This window comes from Tachyglossus aculeatus, chromosome 22 (assembly GCF_015852505.1).
Source record: "Tachyglossus aculeatus isolate mTacAcu1 chromosome 22, mTacAcu1.pri, whole genome shotgun sequence".
Classification (NCBI taxonomy): Eukaryota; Metazoa; Chordata; class Mammalia; order Monotremata; family Tachyglossidae; genus Tachyglossus; species Tachyglossus aculeatus.
Window position 1 is genome coordinate 8,128,643 of NC_052087.1, and position 16,411 is coordinate 8,145,053.

General features: G+C 45.9%; 1 protein-coding gene and 1 pseudogene across 6 annotated transcripts in view; both read left to right on the forward strand.

Annotated features, from left to right (window-relative positions):
* HIPK3 (homeodomain interacting protein kinase 3) overlaps nucleotides 1-16,411 on the forward strand; it is a 132,896-nt gene that overhangs the window by 10,378 nt on the left and 106,107 nt on the right. The gene's annotated exons all lie outside the window — the stretch shown is intronic.
* Nucleotides 10,733-10,839, forward strand: LOC119944372 (annotated as a pseudogene).

The following is a 16,411-nucleotide window of genomic DNA, read 5'->3' on the forward strand; positions in this document are numbered from 1 at the left end:
CTGTTCTATTGTACACTCCCAAGCGCTTAATACAGTTCTCTGCACACAGTAAGCACTTCATAAATACCTGATAGATTGGTCTTTCTAGGCCCATTTCTCCTCACCAGCAGAGCAGGACTGTGCAGTGTGTCCAGTTTTATTCAACCTACCCCTCAGGAATGCTTGAAAACACAACAGACATAGATGAAAAACTCTTCTCGCCTCAGTAGGCTGTAAAACTTAGTCTTCCGTGTTTTTCCATAGTCCTCTTGGAAGAGTCATCCAGGAAATGCTATGCCCTGGTGACTGAGTTTTGGAAGCGCAAAAGACATGCAAATGATTATGAGTTGCTTTGAAGAATCAGAACAGTACTAAGGACTGATGTTAAGTCTGAAGAAGACAGAAGTCATCTAGCCTCGTGCAACACGGAAAGCCCACACAGAATCATAGGTTCTCATTGGCAATACAGAGTTGAAAATGGTCACTGAATTCTGCTACCTGTGCAGCACACTATCCTCTAAGGCCTCGATAAGTGGAAAATTGAAATTAGAAAATTTCAGGCCAGACTGAAGGTTTACAAGTAGTAGTGTCCATTTGGGAAGTATGGACTTGGCATAGATTGAGAAATTTCACCAGAACCACCCATGTGCCCAACTGAGCATTAAATTGCAAGACTGATTCACTTATAAATTTTGTGTTTATATCCACATCCGACACCCTCTCTGGAGTGTAAGCTCATTAGGGGCAGGGAACAGGTCCCCTGATTCTGTTGTACTGTATTCTCTCACATGCTTGGTACAGTGCTTTGTACATAGTAAGCACCCAAGAAATACCATTGATTGATTCGTAATGAGGGCCTGCAGCGTTATAGGGGCTAGCATCATTAGAGTGATTCAGGTTGTACCACAATTTCACTGGGTGTGGGGTGTGTGAGGATAAAAAGCTGAGAGTCTTCCCAAGAAATTGGGTGAGGGAAAGAAATATTTTAAAGACATAATGAAGCATAATCTCAAATAGTGAGGACTCACTCTGAACTGCTTGGAGGTATTAGCAGTGGACAGTTCAACCTGTTATGGGGCAACGAAAAGTGGGCTGGAAGCTTGGAACATTTCTGCGAACTCTCTCCCCAGTGCTTAGTTCAGTGCTCTGCATGTAGTACATGCTCAATAAATGCCATTGATTGATTGGCTGACTGACTGACTGACTGATTGGTCTTCTTAATTAAAGGGTTTGCGGAGAGGGGGATACCAGGACAGAATGAATACAGTAGTCAGGTACTGCAAGCAGCGAATTCAGCTGCACAACAAAAGGGTAATCTGGTACCTTCCCCAGCACTTGGAACAGTGCTTAGCACATGGTAAGTGCTTAACAGATACCACAATGGTGGTTGTTATTTGTTACAGCATTTAAGGGGGGACCGAACCTCTTCAGTCGCCCAGAGATCACCGTCGATAAAGTCATTTCTTGAACAGAGATGATTCTGGGCCTGTGCACGTTTATTTCTGTTGACTGGGGCTCCGTGTTTTTGGAACATGCTCTCTATGGCTTGCCCCTTGCCGAGCCATTATCATTGGCATTTCCTCCAGATTTCATTGGCTGTTGCCAGGATGGCTCAGTGGAGCATCTTCCTGAAGATTTCCCATAGAACCTGAACACAGCATTTCCCCAAATTGCTTCACAAAGGACACCACACTGGTGGCACGTGCCCCAAATGCCACACCTCTATAGTTGTCCTGGGCAATAATGACCTTCACAATAGCACACACGTGTTACTATGCACGTGTGTTCACTTGCCTGTTATACCGGCATTTCCATCTTTAGTCCTGCTGCTGATCAGCATCCAGGGCTGTTGGAAGGGCTGAGAATACTTGGATCTCATTTCTGACCTGGGGTGGCAATGAGGGATGGGTGTGTGTGGGGGGGGGCTTGGGGCATGCACTTTACCCTGGAGTTAGAAATGAGACTGAGGAATTCCCTCACTTCCTGGAAGCCCGGAGCCCTTTTGCAGAGAGAGGCTAACTTGGCTTAGTGGAAAGAGCATGGGCTAGGAAGTCAGAGGATATGGCTTCTAATCCTGGCTCCGCCACATGTCTGCTGTGTGACCTTGGGCAAGCCACTTAACTTCTCTGGGCCTCAGTTATCTCGTCTGTAAAATGGGGATTAAAACTATGGGCCCCATGTTGGACAACCTGATTACCCTGTATCTCCACCGGTGCTTAGAACAGTCCTGGGTACAAAGTAAGTGCTTAAGAAATACCATAATTATGAATTATTATTATTACCCTAGATGCTGGGACTGTGGTAGAGACCCAATTGCCTGGGTCGCAATTGTGATTCTAGGTGGACCCCAGTAAGTCCCTTCAGACCTCTCATATGGTCAGAAAAGAAACCCAGTGTGGCCTAGTGGAAAGAGCCCGGGCTCGGGAGTCAGAGGAACTGAGTTCTAATCCTGGCTGCACTACTTGTCTGCTGTGTGACCTTGGACAAATCACTTCACTTCTCTGTGCCTCAGTTTCTTCATCTGTAGATGGTGTAGTGGATAGAGCACAGGTCTGGAAGTCAGAAGGCCTTGGGTGCTAATCCCAGCTTTGCCACTGGTCTGCTGTGTGACCTTGGGCAAGTCACTTTACTTCTCTGGGCCTCAGTTCCCTCATCTGTAAAATGGGGGTTGACTGTGAGCCCCCCGTGGGACAGCCTGATCACCTTGTAACCCCCCAGCGCTTAGAACAGTGCTTTGCACATAGTAAGCGCTTAATAAATGCCATTATTATTATTATTATTATTCTCTGTGCCATAGTTACCTCATCTGTAAAATGGGGATTAAGACGGTGAGCCCCATGTGGGACCGGGACTGCCTCCAACCCGATTTGCTTATATCCACCCCAGTGCTTAGTTCCTGGCACATAGTAAGCACTTAACAAATACCACAAGTATAATTATTATTACTGTTAAAATGGGGATTAAATCGTACTCCCTCCTACCTAAACTGTGAGCCCCAGGTGGGACGGGGACTGCGCCCGAAACTGATAACTTCGTATCTACCCCGGTACTATAGAACAGTGCTTGGCACATAATAAGCACTCAACAAATACCATAATAATTGGAGTGCTGGGCTCTGAAAGGAATGAGCTAAAAACCCACACTCCACTTCCTTTGGCATAGTCCAGGGCTACTGGGAACCCCCCAGGTCTCATTTCAGAGAGGCCTCTGTGACCCTACCCTGTAGCCAGAAGCAAGAAATATACCCCCCTCCCCTCACTTCTCTCCTACCACCTTGGGCTCATGGACAACCTTTTGAGGAAAGGTATCATGTCTCCTGGTTCCGCCACTTGTGGGCTGTGTGACCTTGGACAAGTCACTTCACTTCTCTAGGCCTCAGTTACCTCATCTGTAAAATGAGATTGTGAGCCCCACTTGGCGCAGGGACTGTGTCCAAGCCAATTTGCTTGTATCCACCCCAGCGCTTAGCAAATATCATAATTATTATTATTTTTCTAGTCCTTGTAGGCTTCCCAGTGCTTAATACAGGGCTCACACAGACTGGTCACTCAGTAAATGCTAATGATGATGTTGATGCAGATGGCAGGATTAAAAATAGCCCCTCTTCCCCCTACGGCTTGGAGTCTGGCACCAAAGGGGAGATAGATGAGATTTACTCCCAATTTTGACCCTTGGGTAAAGCCTGGGAGACGTGCCCTTGAGCCTGTTCCAGGGTTAGAAACAAGACTCAGCTATCCCTTTGCTCCTCAGAGATCCAGACTCTTAAGTGGGAGGTAGGCTTTAAAAATCATAGCTCCCCTGCCCCCCCCCCCCCCCAAAAAAAAAGACTTCCAAATTCTGTTTTGGAGCAACGGATATATGTATCTGATCTGTATAGTGATTTCATATTTCTGTAAGAGCTTTACTAGGGTAAGAACACCAGAATTCATTTAGTAATTTTACATTCTAAATTTGTTTGGGGATTGTATCGATTTCCAAAGAGCTGGTTTAATCAGGGGTTAGCGTGCTTTAGAACAGGGTGAATTTTAATTGCTTCTAAGAAATATGAGGCCTTTTTGTGACATTTTGTTTTATATAAATGAGGTGTCGAAATTAGTCAATTTGACAAAATGCTAAGGACCGAGCACTGGGTTAATTGACAGTGAGTTTGCAAGGCTCGGAAGGTCATGGTTTAACTGAATCACTTGCCACTTCCCAAGTTGAAGAAAATCGGCCAACAAGCAAGAAAATATCAAACTAACTGTATTATATTTGCTTCCCATGACTATTTTCAGATGAATTTATTAAACAAGACAAGGAAGATTTTGCCTTTAATCTTAAAATAGCCTAGTTCCTCCCCACCAGGGTGACAGAAATAGGACCGATGTCTCACCAGCCAATCAGCTGATTCTAGCCAGCCGACAAATGGCGAGCAAAAGTATTATGTAGAGATGCACACATGCAAACACACACACACATTGCACATGAAAATACATGAGCATTAACATGTTTATGTATGTCTGCATTTATGTGGGATAGACAGTCTTTAAAAAATTTTTTTTTTACACACACATGAGCATGTGCGTGCACACACACACACACAGAACCCAGCATTTTAGATTCGTGGCCCTCCACAGCTTACTAAAAACTGGTTAGGTACCATCCCACCCCTCCCCAGCCCAGATTGTTATTCTGTGCTTGCTTTTTATAATGAAAAACACTAGAGGCGGTGTACTGTGGTAATATTTATTGTGGTTTCATCCTCATATGTTTCAGAAAAAGCATTTGTTCATTTTAATGTCTGAGTGCGAATGGACAGAAACTCTGCCTCGAAATTTTTTGCATTAGGAATAACTCCGTCACTCAACAGTGATCTGTTAGCCTGGTAGATGTGTTTACAGATTACTAAATTAGTTCAAATGAGGTATTTGAACCGAAGGAGGGCCACGCTTCTGAGATGACAGATAATCCATTTTTCTCTTCGTTGCTTGACAACGTATTGCCTTAAAGTCACAGAAGCAAAGCTGCCGTGCAGATAGCTTTCTAAAATAGCTTTCTAAAATCATTAGGCCTGCAAGAATTGCATCAAGCTTCCAGATATTGCATTTGCCCCTTCTTTATTTGCCAAAGCATGCTTCCCTGTTCTTGCCGTCACGCCTTTCACGGGTTGAGAACACAAGCCTCTATTAGCAAATACACACAATGATCCAGTTTTATCATGGAAATAAAAAAATAACAGAGGTGGAACACATCACATTTCCCGTGTCATTATTAGAATCATCAGTATGATTATCACGATGGTATTCGTTGAGCGCTTAGTGGGTGTCAGGCGCGATTCTAAGTGCTGGGGTAGATGAACCGTCCTTGTCCCAAATGGGGCACACAGTGTAAATCACACAATTCTTTCCTCCTTGCCAAAGGAGGACCCAGAACTTATCCCACCGCCGTGGGCAATTGATGAGCATAGTGAGGTATGGGAAGGGAATCCATTTGAAGATCATGGTGTGGAAAGACAGTACTCCGCTCTTGGTGGCCTAGGCACAGGGAGAGCAGGTGGGTTTCACTCGTCAGCCTGTCAGTCGTATTTATTGAGTGCTTACTATGTGCAGAGCACACATGCACATATATATATATATATATATAAATACAAATATGCATATATATAAAACAATAAACAGACACATCCCTTGCCTACAATGAGCTCTTGTTAGAGGTGAAATTTTGAACGTATCACAAGACCCATCCTGGTGGGATATCAGAGCCAAGAGAAACCGCTTAGGGACATTGAGTCCCTCTACAGTCCCCCTAGACTGTAAGCTCATTGTAAGTCGACCAAATCTGTTATATTGTACTCTCCCAAGTGCCTAGTACAGTGCTCTGCTCATTAATAAATACCACTGATTGAGATGGTGGCCATCCATAAGGAAGGACACCCAGAGGTATTGTTACACCGGTGTAGTCTGTGCGGAGCGTAATCAATCAGTCCATCAGCCAGTGGTATTTATCGAGTGCTTACTGCGTGCAGAGCACTGTACTAAGTGCTTGGGAGAGTACAGTGAGAAGCACTTGTGAGAAGTATTTGTGAGGAGCAGCATGGCTTAGTGGAAAGAGCCCGGGCTTGGGAGTCAGAGGTTGTGGGTTTTAATCCCAGTTCTCCCACATCAGCTGGTTGACTTTGGGTGTCACTTAACTTCTCTATGCCTCAGTTACCTCGTCTGTAAAATGGGGATTAAGACTGTGGGCCCCACATGGGACAACCTGATTACCTTGTATCTGCCACAGTGCTTGGCACATAGTAAGTGCTTAACAAATACCATTATTATTATTATTATTGCTAATAATAATAATACAATACGAGTAGGTAATGTTTCTGTGGGAAGATTCTAGACTGTGAGCCCGTTGTTGGGCAGAGATTGCCTCTGTTGCTGAATTGTACTTTCCAAGTGCTTAGTAGAGTGCTCTGCCCACAATAAGCACTCAATAAATATGATTGATTGAATGAATGAATGAAAGAGACGAGGCAGAGTCGGGGTGACAGAGAATCATGGGACAATGGGAATGGTTTTGTAGGGCCCCCTGTTCGAGACCAGCCCCGGGGTAACCAATATCTGTTGGTGATGACTGACTCACCGTTTCATCAAGTGTATTGAAGCGGTTGCTGTAAGCCACACTGCCCTCCCCATTGCTAAGGTTCCTTTAGGACAGATATTCTCACAGGCTGCATATCCACCTCCTTTATCAAACAGAAACTCCTTGCCAGCAGCCTTAAGGCACTCAGTCAGCTCTCTCCCTCCTACCTGTCCTCACCGATCAGTCCATAAATGGTATTTATTGAGTGCTTACTGTGTACAGAGCCCTGTACTAAGTGCTTGGGAGAGTAAAATACAACAAAATAAGCAGACATGTTCCCTGCCCATAACGAGCTTAGTCATCCAACCCGCATGCTCCGCTTCTCTAACGCCAACCTACTCCCTGTACTCCGACTTCGTCTATTCCACTGCCAACCCGGTGCCCACGTCCTCCCTTGGGCCTGGAACTCCTTCCTCTTTTATATCTCACAGTCCACCACCTCCTCACCTTTCAAAACCCTCCTAATATCTCATCCCCAGAGACCTTCCCTGTCCAAGCCTGCCCTCATTCCCCCCATCGCCCTCCCCTCAGCGATGACTCTGTGCGGGGCTGTGTACCCCCTAAGTACTTTGATACCGCAGCCCCAGAACACTTATGTAAATGTCCTTATCCTCTACAATTTCCTGTCTGTAATTTATTTTGATGTCCGCCTCCCTATGTCCACCGTAAGCTCCTTGTATGCAGGGATAATGTCTCCCAACTCTATTATATTGTGCCTTCCCAGCACTTTCCAAGCTACTTTTAGACTGTGAGCCCGTTGGTGGGTAGGGACCGTCTCCATATGTTGCCAACTTATACTTCCCAAGCGCTTAGTACAGTGCTGTGCACACAGTAAGTGCTCAATAAATATGACTGAATGAATGAGGCGAAAGAGCTCGGGCCTGAGAGTTAGAGAAGGGCTGAGTTCTAATCCTGGCTCTTCCAGTGTCTGCTGTAATAATAATAATAATAATAATAATAATAATAATGGCATTTATTAAACACTTACTGTGTGCAAAGCACTGTTCTAAGTGCTGGGGAGGTTACATGGTAATCAGGTTGTCCCACGGGGGGCTCACAGTCTTAATTCCCCTTTTACAGATGAGGTAACTGAGGCCCAGAGAAGTTAAGTGACTTGCCCAAAGTCACACAGCTGACAATTGGTGTAGCCGGGATTTGAACCCCTGACCTCTGACTCCAAAGCCCGTGCTCTTTCCACTGAGCCACACTCCTTCTCCATACGCATGCTGCTGTATGATCTTCGGCGAGTCACTTAACTTTTTTTTTTTTAATTGCATTTGTTAAGCACTTAGTACATAGTACTAAGCACTGGTACATAGTAAGTGCCAGGCACTGTACTAAATGCTGGGGTAGGTACCAGTTACTCAGGCTGGACACAGTCCATGTCCCACATGGGGTTCTCAGTCTTAATCCCCATTTAACAGATGAGATACGTGAGGCACAGAGAAATTAAGTGACTTGCCCATGGTCAGACAGCAGACAAGTGGCTTCCAGGCCTGTGCTGTATCCACTAGGCCATGCTAACTTCTCTGTGCCTCAGTTCCCTCACCTGTAAAATGGGGATTAAGACTGTGAGTCCCATGTGGGACAGGGAGTGTGTCCAACCCTATTACCTTGTAATCTACCCCAATGCTTAGTGTGGTGCCTGGCCCATAGTAGGCGCTTAAGAAATACCATGAAGAAAAGCGCTTACTACAGAGCTTGGCAAAATAAACTAGGTAAATACCACTGATTGATAGATTGGTGGAAATCAAGACACTATAACCTATGGTTGTGCTCTCAGCGCCCCTTTTTCTCTATTCCTCCTTGCTAGGGGACACGGGGCAAGTGGAATATTGCAGTCTGAGCTAGGAGATCTGGGCCAGAAAAAGCGAAGGCATTTGGTAAGCGCTTACTACGTGCCGAGCAGTGTACTAAGCGCTCGGAATGGAGAGATTGGTGCCGGGTGTCAGCCGGCAATGATCCAGAGAACTCGCCCTCCCCCAGACTCTCCCACCTGACCAAACCGCGGCCTATGTACACACCAAACACTGGTCCGAATTCCTAGGTAACCACACGGCGTTGGGTGGGATCTTTGCTCCTGACCGTGAGAAGGCTCTGGGTGACGCAGACAGGTGTTGCCGTGGTAGCATTGTTGCCAGGCAAGCCGTGCCACTTGACTTATCTCCGGGCCGGGGATACTCTGCTTCCCCACGTACCCCAGACCCGCTGCAGCTGCACCAAGCGAAAAGGGCGTCTCTGGGCTTGCTTCTTTGGGTCTGGGTGAGGGTGAGTGTTACACGGGGAAAGAAGCAGGGAGGGTGGAGGTGGGAAAAGAAGGCATGGGTGAGGGTCCGGGGGCACCCAGGATTGGGGTAGGTGGATGTTGGGGAATGGCTGTGGTAGAATGGGAATGGGAATTCATGGGTGCATGTAGGTCTGAAACTGTAATTCTTTAATTAGGTTCTCCCCTGAAATTCGCTCACTTTACCCAAAATGTTTTGCTGACCTCTGCTAACAATGTCCTGGGCCCTGCTCTTAGTACAGAAGGAGTGTCTCTTGATGGATGGAGCACAAAAGACCTGGGTTCTAATACCAGCTCCGCCACCTTTGCTGTGTGCCTTTGGGCAAGACACTTCACTTCATTCATTCATTCATTCAATCATATTATTTGCACACTTACTGTGTGCAGCGCACTGCACTAAGCGCTTGGGAGAGTATAATACAACAATAAAAAGACACATTCCCCGCCCACAATGAGCTTACAGTCGAAAGGTGCGGAGGCAGACATCACTCCAAATAAATAAAATTACAGATATGTACGTGAGTACTGTAGGGCCCGGATGGGGGAAGAGCAAAGGGAGCAAGTCAGGGCGACACAGAAGGGAGTGGGAGATACTTCTCTGGGCCTCAGTTACCTCATCTATAAAATGGGGATTAAGATTCTGAGCTCCATGTGGGGCAGGGACTGTGTTCCACCTGAATAACTTGTATCTACCTCAGTGCTTAGAACCGTGCTTGGCACATAGTAAGTGCTTAGCAAGTACAAGAATTATCATTATTATTATTGTTAGTGAGTGCTCAATATTGATTGATGGGACATCCACTTCCTGCTTATGGTTGCAGTCTATGATAGTATTTAATGATGGTATTTAAGTGCTTATTTTGTGCCAGGCACTCTACTAAGCGCCGGGGTGGATACAAGCAAGTTGAGTTGGACACAGTCCCTGTCCCATTTTGGGCTCATGGTCTCAATCCCCATATTACGGATGAGGTAACTGAGGCCCAGAGAAGTGGAGTGACTCGTCCAAGTCACACAGCAGACAAGTGACAGAGCTGGAATTAGAATCCATGACCTTCTGACTCCCAGGGCTGCTCTCTTCCTGCAAGGGTAGCTGCATCTGCGTGTTGAATAGAAGCAGTGTGGCTTAGCGGAAAGAGCACAGGCTGGGAGTCAGAGGTTGTGAGTTCTAATCCCGGTTCTGCCACTTGTCAGCAGTGTGACTTTGAGCAAGTCGCTTCACTTCTCTGGGCCTCAGTTACCTCATCTGTAAAATGGGGATTAAGACCATGCGCCCCACACGGGACAACCTGATTACCCTGTATCTCTTCCAGTGCTTAGAACAGTGCTTGGCACATAGTAAGCGTTTAACAAATACCATCATATTATATATCTCTCTTCTTTGCCATGCTGCTTCTCTATGATCTACAGAGAACGAGGCCAATGGGGATGGGAGGTGAGAGTGGAACTGTGCCCGCCACTAGCACCCCGAGTTCAGGTGCCCGGGCCTGAAGTGTCGGGGTCCAGGCTCGCCCACCAGTCCAGGCGTCAGGCCCCATGGTCATCATCAGGGCACCCAGCGCTACCCTCATGCCTTAAATGCCCATCTTAAACCCTACGACTAATTTACCCGCCCTCAAGATGTGGTCTCGGGGACCAACTACTCAGAGGAATGTTCGTAGGACATGAAATCAATCAAAAATATTGAGCACTTTCTGCGTGCAGGGCACCAAACTAAGCTCTTGGGAGAGTACAGAGTACACGTTCCTTGCCTACAGCGAGCTTACAGTGTAGAGGAAAGCTTACTTTTGTTTTTCTCAAAGGGGTCGGTGGAGGATTTGGGGCTTTATTTTTAATGGTATTTGTTAAGCGCTTACCATGTGTCAGACTATACTTTCAGGGATCATTTCTATAACATGCTACTAGAGAAGTGAGATCGAAAGTGTTAAAAACCATAACAATGATAATGGAAGAACCATTAGGAAGGTTGTGGATTATGGCAGAGGACAGAACGTTCTGGAGGAAGTATATCCATGGAATCGCCACGAATCGGAAACGACTCTACGGTACTTAATTAAAAAGTGTCAAACACTGTTCTAAGCCCTGTGGCAGAGAAAAGTGAATTAGGTTGGACCCAGTCCCTCTCCTGTATGGTGCTCACAGTCTAAGTAGGAGGGAGAGCAGAAGAACTGAGGCATGGAGAAGGTAGGTGACTTGCCCAAGGCCACACAGCAGACAAGTGGCAGAGCTGGGATTAGAATCCAGGTCCGCTGACCCCCAGACCCTTGTGCTTTCCCCTAGACCACGCTCCCGTGGTGACGTTTTAATTCAAAAAGGCCTAATTGACCTTTGAGAATTTTAGGGGACCAATTCATCACTTTTTCTCAAATTCCTGAAGAAAGTGCCCGTCATTTTTCCAGTTATCTAGTTTAGAATGCTTTAGATTGTGAGCCCCACAAGGGACTGGGACCATGTCTAATTTCTACTGGTGTATCTTTTCCCGGCGCTTAAAATAGTGCCCTGCACTCGATAAATAGTAGTATTACTACTAGTTATGGTATTTATTAAGTGCTGATTCGGGGCCAGGCACTGTGCCAAGCGCTAAGGTGAATACCAAGATAAACAATTCCGACAAGGTCCCTGTCACTGAGGCCTCATAATCTAGGACGGGGGTGGTTCAGACCCATCAATCAATCAGTGGTACTTATTGAGCACTTTTTATGTTCAGAGCACTGTACAAAGCACTTGGGAGAGTACAATACAGCAGAATCAGTGGACCTGTTCCCTGCCCATACTGAGCTTTCGGTCTAGAGGGGGAGATGGATATTATTATATTATATTATTATATTGAGCACACAGTAAACACTCAATAATGAATAAATGACTATTAAAGTAAATTACAGGTGTGTTATATAAGTGCTGTGGGACTGAAGGTGGGGGAAATATAGATTGCTTAGAGGGTGCAGGTCCAAGTGCATAGGCAGTGCAGAAAGGAGAGGGAGAAGAAGAAAGGAAGGTTTCGTTGGGGAAGGCCTGTCGACGATGTGCTTTTAATAAGGCTTTGAAAGTGGGGAGAGTGTTCTGTCCTACGTGAAGGGGGACGGAGTTCCAGAGGGAGGACATGGGCAAGATAGGTGAGATTGAGGTTGCAGACAGACATTAATATAAATAAATAATTTATAATTTAAAGATAAATTACACAAGCTGTGTGAATAGTAAAGGTGCAAGAATAAAAAGTAAAGGACAGAGTAGATAATGAACACACACTTACCTTGCCCACGTTCCCCCTCTGGCCTGGAATGCCTTCATAGATGACAGGCCACCACTCTCCCCACCTTCGAAGCCTTATTAAAATCACATCTATATGCCTTCCGTGACTAAAACCTCATTTCCCCTCTCCCTCTTCTTTCCGTGTCACCCATCCACTCTATATTCACCCTATATTCTATATTCACTTACCAGCTTTGTGCTTAGTACAGTGCTCGACACACTGTAAGTGATCAGTAAGTACTTCTGATGGATCAAAAGGCTCTAAGTTACTTGTGGACAGAGATCATGTCTCCCAACTGTATGGTAGTGTAATAATAATAATAATTAAGACAAGACTGAAGAAGTGCTTATTATGTGCCAAGCACTCTTCTAAGCGCTAAGGTAGGTACAAGTTAATGAGATTGGACTCAGTCCCTGTCCCACATAATAATAATAATGTTGGTATTTGTTAATTGTTTACTATGTGCCAAGCACTGTTCTAAGTGCTGAGGGGGGGATACAAGGTAATCAAGGTTGTCCCACGTGGGGCTCACAGTCTTAGTCCCCATTTTACAGATGAGGGAACTGAGGCACAGAGAAGTAAAGTGACTTGCCCATGGTCACTCAGCAGATATGTGGCGGAGACGGTATTAGAACTCAGGAGAAGGTGCATGGTGGGAGTGTCTAGACTTCCAGGGTTCCGACCAGGGCGTAGTGGAACTGGAGTGGCCCCTGTGCAAGGATCCCAGGCCCAGATGTCAAATTTGGAAGTGGGGGGAAGGAGGGAAGGCAGGGAGCGAAGGGGAGGAGGTCTGGACTCCTGACAGAGCCTGGGCCTTTCGGGCAGAAGGACCTGGGTTCTAATCCCAGCTCTGCCATTTGTCTGCCTTGTGACCTTGGAAAGTCACTTCATTTGGAGAAGCAGCATGGCTCAATGGAAAGAACACGGGCTTGGGAGTCAGAGGTCATGGGTTCAAGTCCTGGCTCCGCCACTTGTCAGCTGTGTGACCTTGGGCAAGTCACTTAACTTCTCTGTGCCTCAGTTACCTCATCTGTAAAATGGGGATTAAGACTGTGAGCCCCACGTGGGACAACCTGATCACCTTGTATCCTCCCCAGCCCTTAGAACAGTGCTTTGCACATAGTAAGCACTTAACAAATGCCATCATTATTATTATTATTATTTCTCTGGGCCTCAGTTACCTCATCCGTAAAATGGGGATTGAGACTGTGAGCCCCATGTGGGTTATGGATTGGGACCAGCCTGATTAGCTTGTATCTATCCCAGTGCTTAGTACAGTGCCTGGCACATAGTTAGCGCTTAACAAATGCTATTAAAAAGGAAAAGCCAAAAAAAAAAATATAGCACATTAGAGTGGCATAAAATGCTGCATTGGAAGGGAGGGAGGCCTTCCAAGCAGGTTCTGTCCAGGTATGCCTTCCCTTTTTCTTTTCTTTCAGTCGTATTTATTGAGCGCTTACTGTGTGCAGAACACTGTACTAGGCACTTGGGAAGTACAAGTTGGCAACATATAGAAATGGTCCCTACCCAACAGCGGGTTCCTGTTTCTCACACAGAAAATAAGGTGGAAGTCTCTGCCGTCTCTTTTGTGAATGCTGGATGTTTGGGTTCCTCATTCTTTCCTGCTGGAATCAAAGAAGCAGCAGCATGGCCTAGTGGATAGAGCACGGCTCTGGGAGTCAAACACCTGGGTTCTAATCCCGGCTCCATCACTTGTCTGCTGTGTGACCTCGGGTAAATCTCTTCACTTCTTTGGGCCGTGGTTATCTCATCTGGAAAATGGGGATTAAGACTGTGAGCCCCTTGGGAGACATGGACTATGTCCAACCTGATTAGCTGGTATCTACCCCAACGCTAAGTACAATGCCTGGCATATACGAAGTGCTTAACAAATACAATAAAAGAAAAGTTATTCAGTCAATCAGTGGTGTTTATTGAGTACTTACTACATGCAGTACAACAACATTAGCAGACACGTTCCCTGCCATCACGGGCTTATTTTGTATCAGAGAGTCCCATTGCCCTGGGGCAATATAGAGGTTCCTGGTTTGGGCCGCAATTAAAGTAAGCGCTTAGTATGGTGCTGTACATACAGTAAGCACTCAATCAATACGATTGAATGAATGACTAAAGGAGGACAATGACAAATTTGACTGTACTGGATTTAGGCTTCAGGCAGAGTTCTAGATAATCCCTTTGGCTGTGGCTGAACAGACTCTTTCTGCTGGCCGGAGCCCCTGAGGCCCAGGGTTTGTGGAACAGACTAGTGTTTGATCAGCAGGCTCCAGCTCCGAGCCCAGCCATCCCCAGCCCAAGCCAAGTCTGTGGGAGGGTCCCTTCAGGAATCACAATCGAACAGACTGCTCGGCATATGGCTCTATGTAGCTTTCTGAAGATTCCGGATGCCTTAGGTCTCTCTGAGCTGTGGTCCAACAGACCTGCAAGCTCCAGAATTTATTGTTTTAAATGGTACTTGTTACGCACTTACCATGTGCCAGGCACTATACTAAGCGCTGGGGTAGATACAAGTAATCGGGGTGGATACAGTCCATGTCCTACGTGGCACTCATAGTTTTTCATCCCCATTTTACAGATGGGGTACAGAGACGCAGAGCAGCGGAGTGACTTACCCAAGGTCACGCATCAAGACAAATGGCAGAGCTGGGATTTGGACCAGGTCCTTCTGACCCCCAGACGTGTGCTCTATCCGCTAGGCCACCCTGTCATGCTGCAGAAGTTGGGTTCTTTTAGGCTCAACTGTGACTAAGGGACTCACCTCGGACTAGCTCATCCACATTTTTTCCAGTGGAAAATCACCTTGAGTGAAAATCACCTCGAGTGATACTGTCTTTCGGTGGAGGGCAGCGCTAGTGTAAAGGGAGGGAGACCTGAGACTGGGAACCAATTCCACATGGTTTTCCTTGGGATTGGTCGCTCTAGTAGAACAGTCAAACTTTTAGACCATTTTCTAAGACCTTATTCTTTGTGTCAGTGGTACAGTCTATCCAAGGGAGCCTCTATTGTTAGGTCAGTGGAATGCTGATGTATATTCATTCATTCAATCGTATTTATTGAGCGCTTACTGTGTGCAGAGCACTGTACTAAGCACCTGGGAAGTACAAGTCGGCAACATATAGAGACGGTCCCTACCCAACAGCGGGCTCACAGTCTTGAAGGGGGAGACAGACAACAAAACAAAACAGTTGTCCAATGTATTTGCATTATATTCCTGAAGACTGTAAGCTCCTTGTAGGCAGGGAATGTCTCTAACCACTCGGTTGTGTTGTACTTTCCCAAAACTTTCCCAGTGCTCTGTAAATACGATTGATTATGCAAAGCTAATGCAAAGAGTGAATCATGTGGACTTGAGTTAAGAAATGGTCACCTGACTGACCGTGAGTTTAAAAAAAAAAGGGGTCACATGATGATAGCCGTTTCCCCCACATTGAGCAGACATACAAGCCATCCTCAATTTTGTGGCTGGTGCCTGATGGTGTTTTTAATTTGGGACCTTTGCCTTGCAGTCTGACTGAAGCAGTTATTCCAGAAGAGCCAGTCCTTTCCTGATTGTCAAAGGTCAGACTGGTCAGATCATTTTTGTACAGAAATGTTCAGTCCATGTTTCCCCAGTCCTCAAGGACCTCCAGTCGGTGCCCAGTCACCTCCACATGAAACCCAGACTCCTTACCATTGGCTTTAAAGGACTCAATCCCTTTGCCCCCTCCTACCTTACCACATTGCTCTCCTACTACAACCCAGTTCCTCCACTTCACTCCTCTAATGTCAACCTACTCACTGTACCTCGATCTTGTCTGTCTCAATCAATCAATCAATCAATCAATCGTATTTATTGAGCGCTTACTGTGTGCAGAGCACTGTACTAAGCGCTTGGGAAGTACAGTTGACAACATATAGAGAGACGGTCCCTGCCCAACAACGGGCTCACAGTCTAAAAGGGAGAGACAGAGAACAAAACCAAACATACTAACAAAATAAAATAAATAGAATAGATAGGTACAAGTAAAATACAAAAAAAAATACAAAAGTAAAAAAAGTAAAAGGTACAAGTCTCGCTGCAGACCTCTCGCCCGTGTCCTACCTCTGGCTTGAAACGCCCTCCCTTTTTTATATTGGACAGACAATTAACTACTCTCCCCACCTTCAAAGTCTTATTGAAGGCACATCTCTTCCAGAGGCCTTCCCTTACTAAAGTCCTCATTTCTTCTTTTCCCACTCTCTTCATTGCACTTATGTACATATCCTTAATTTACTTATTTATATTCATGTCCGTC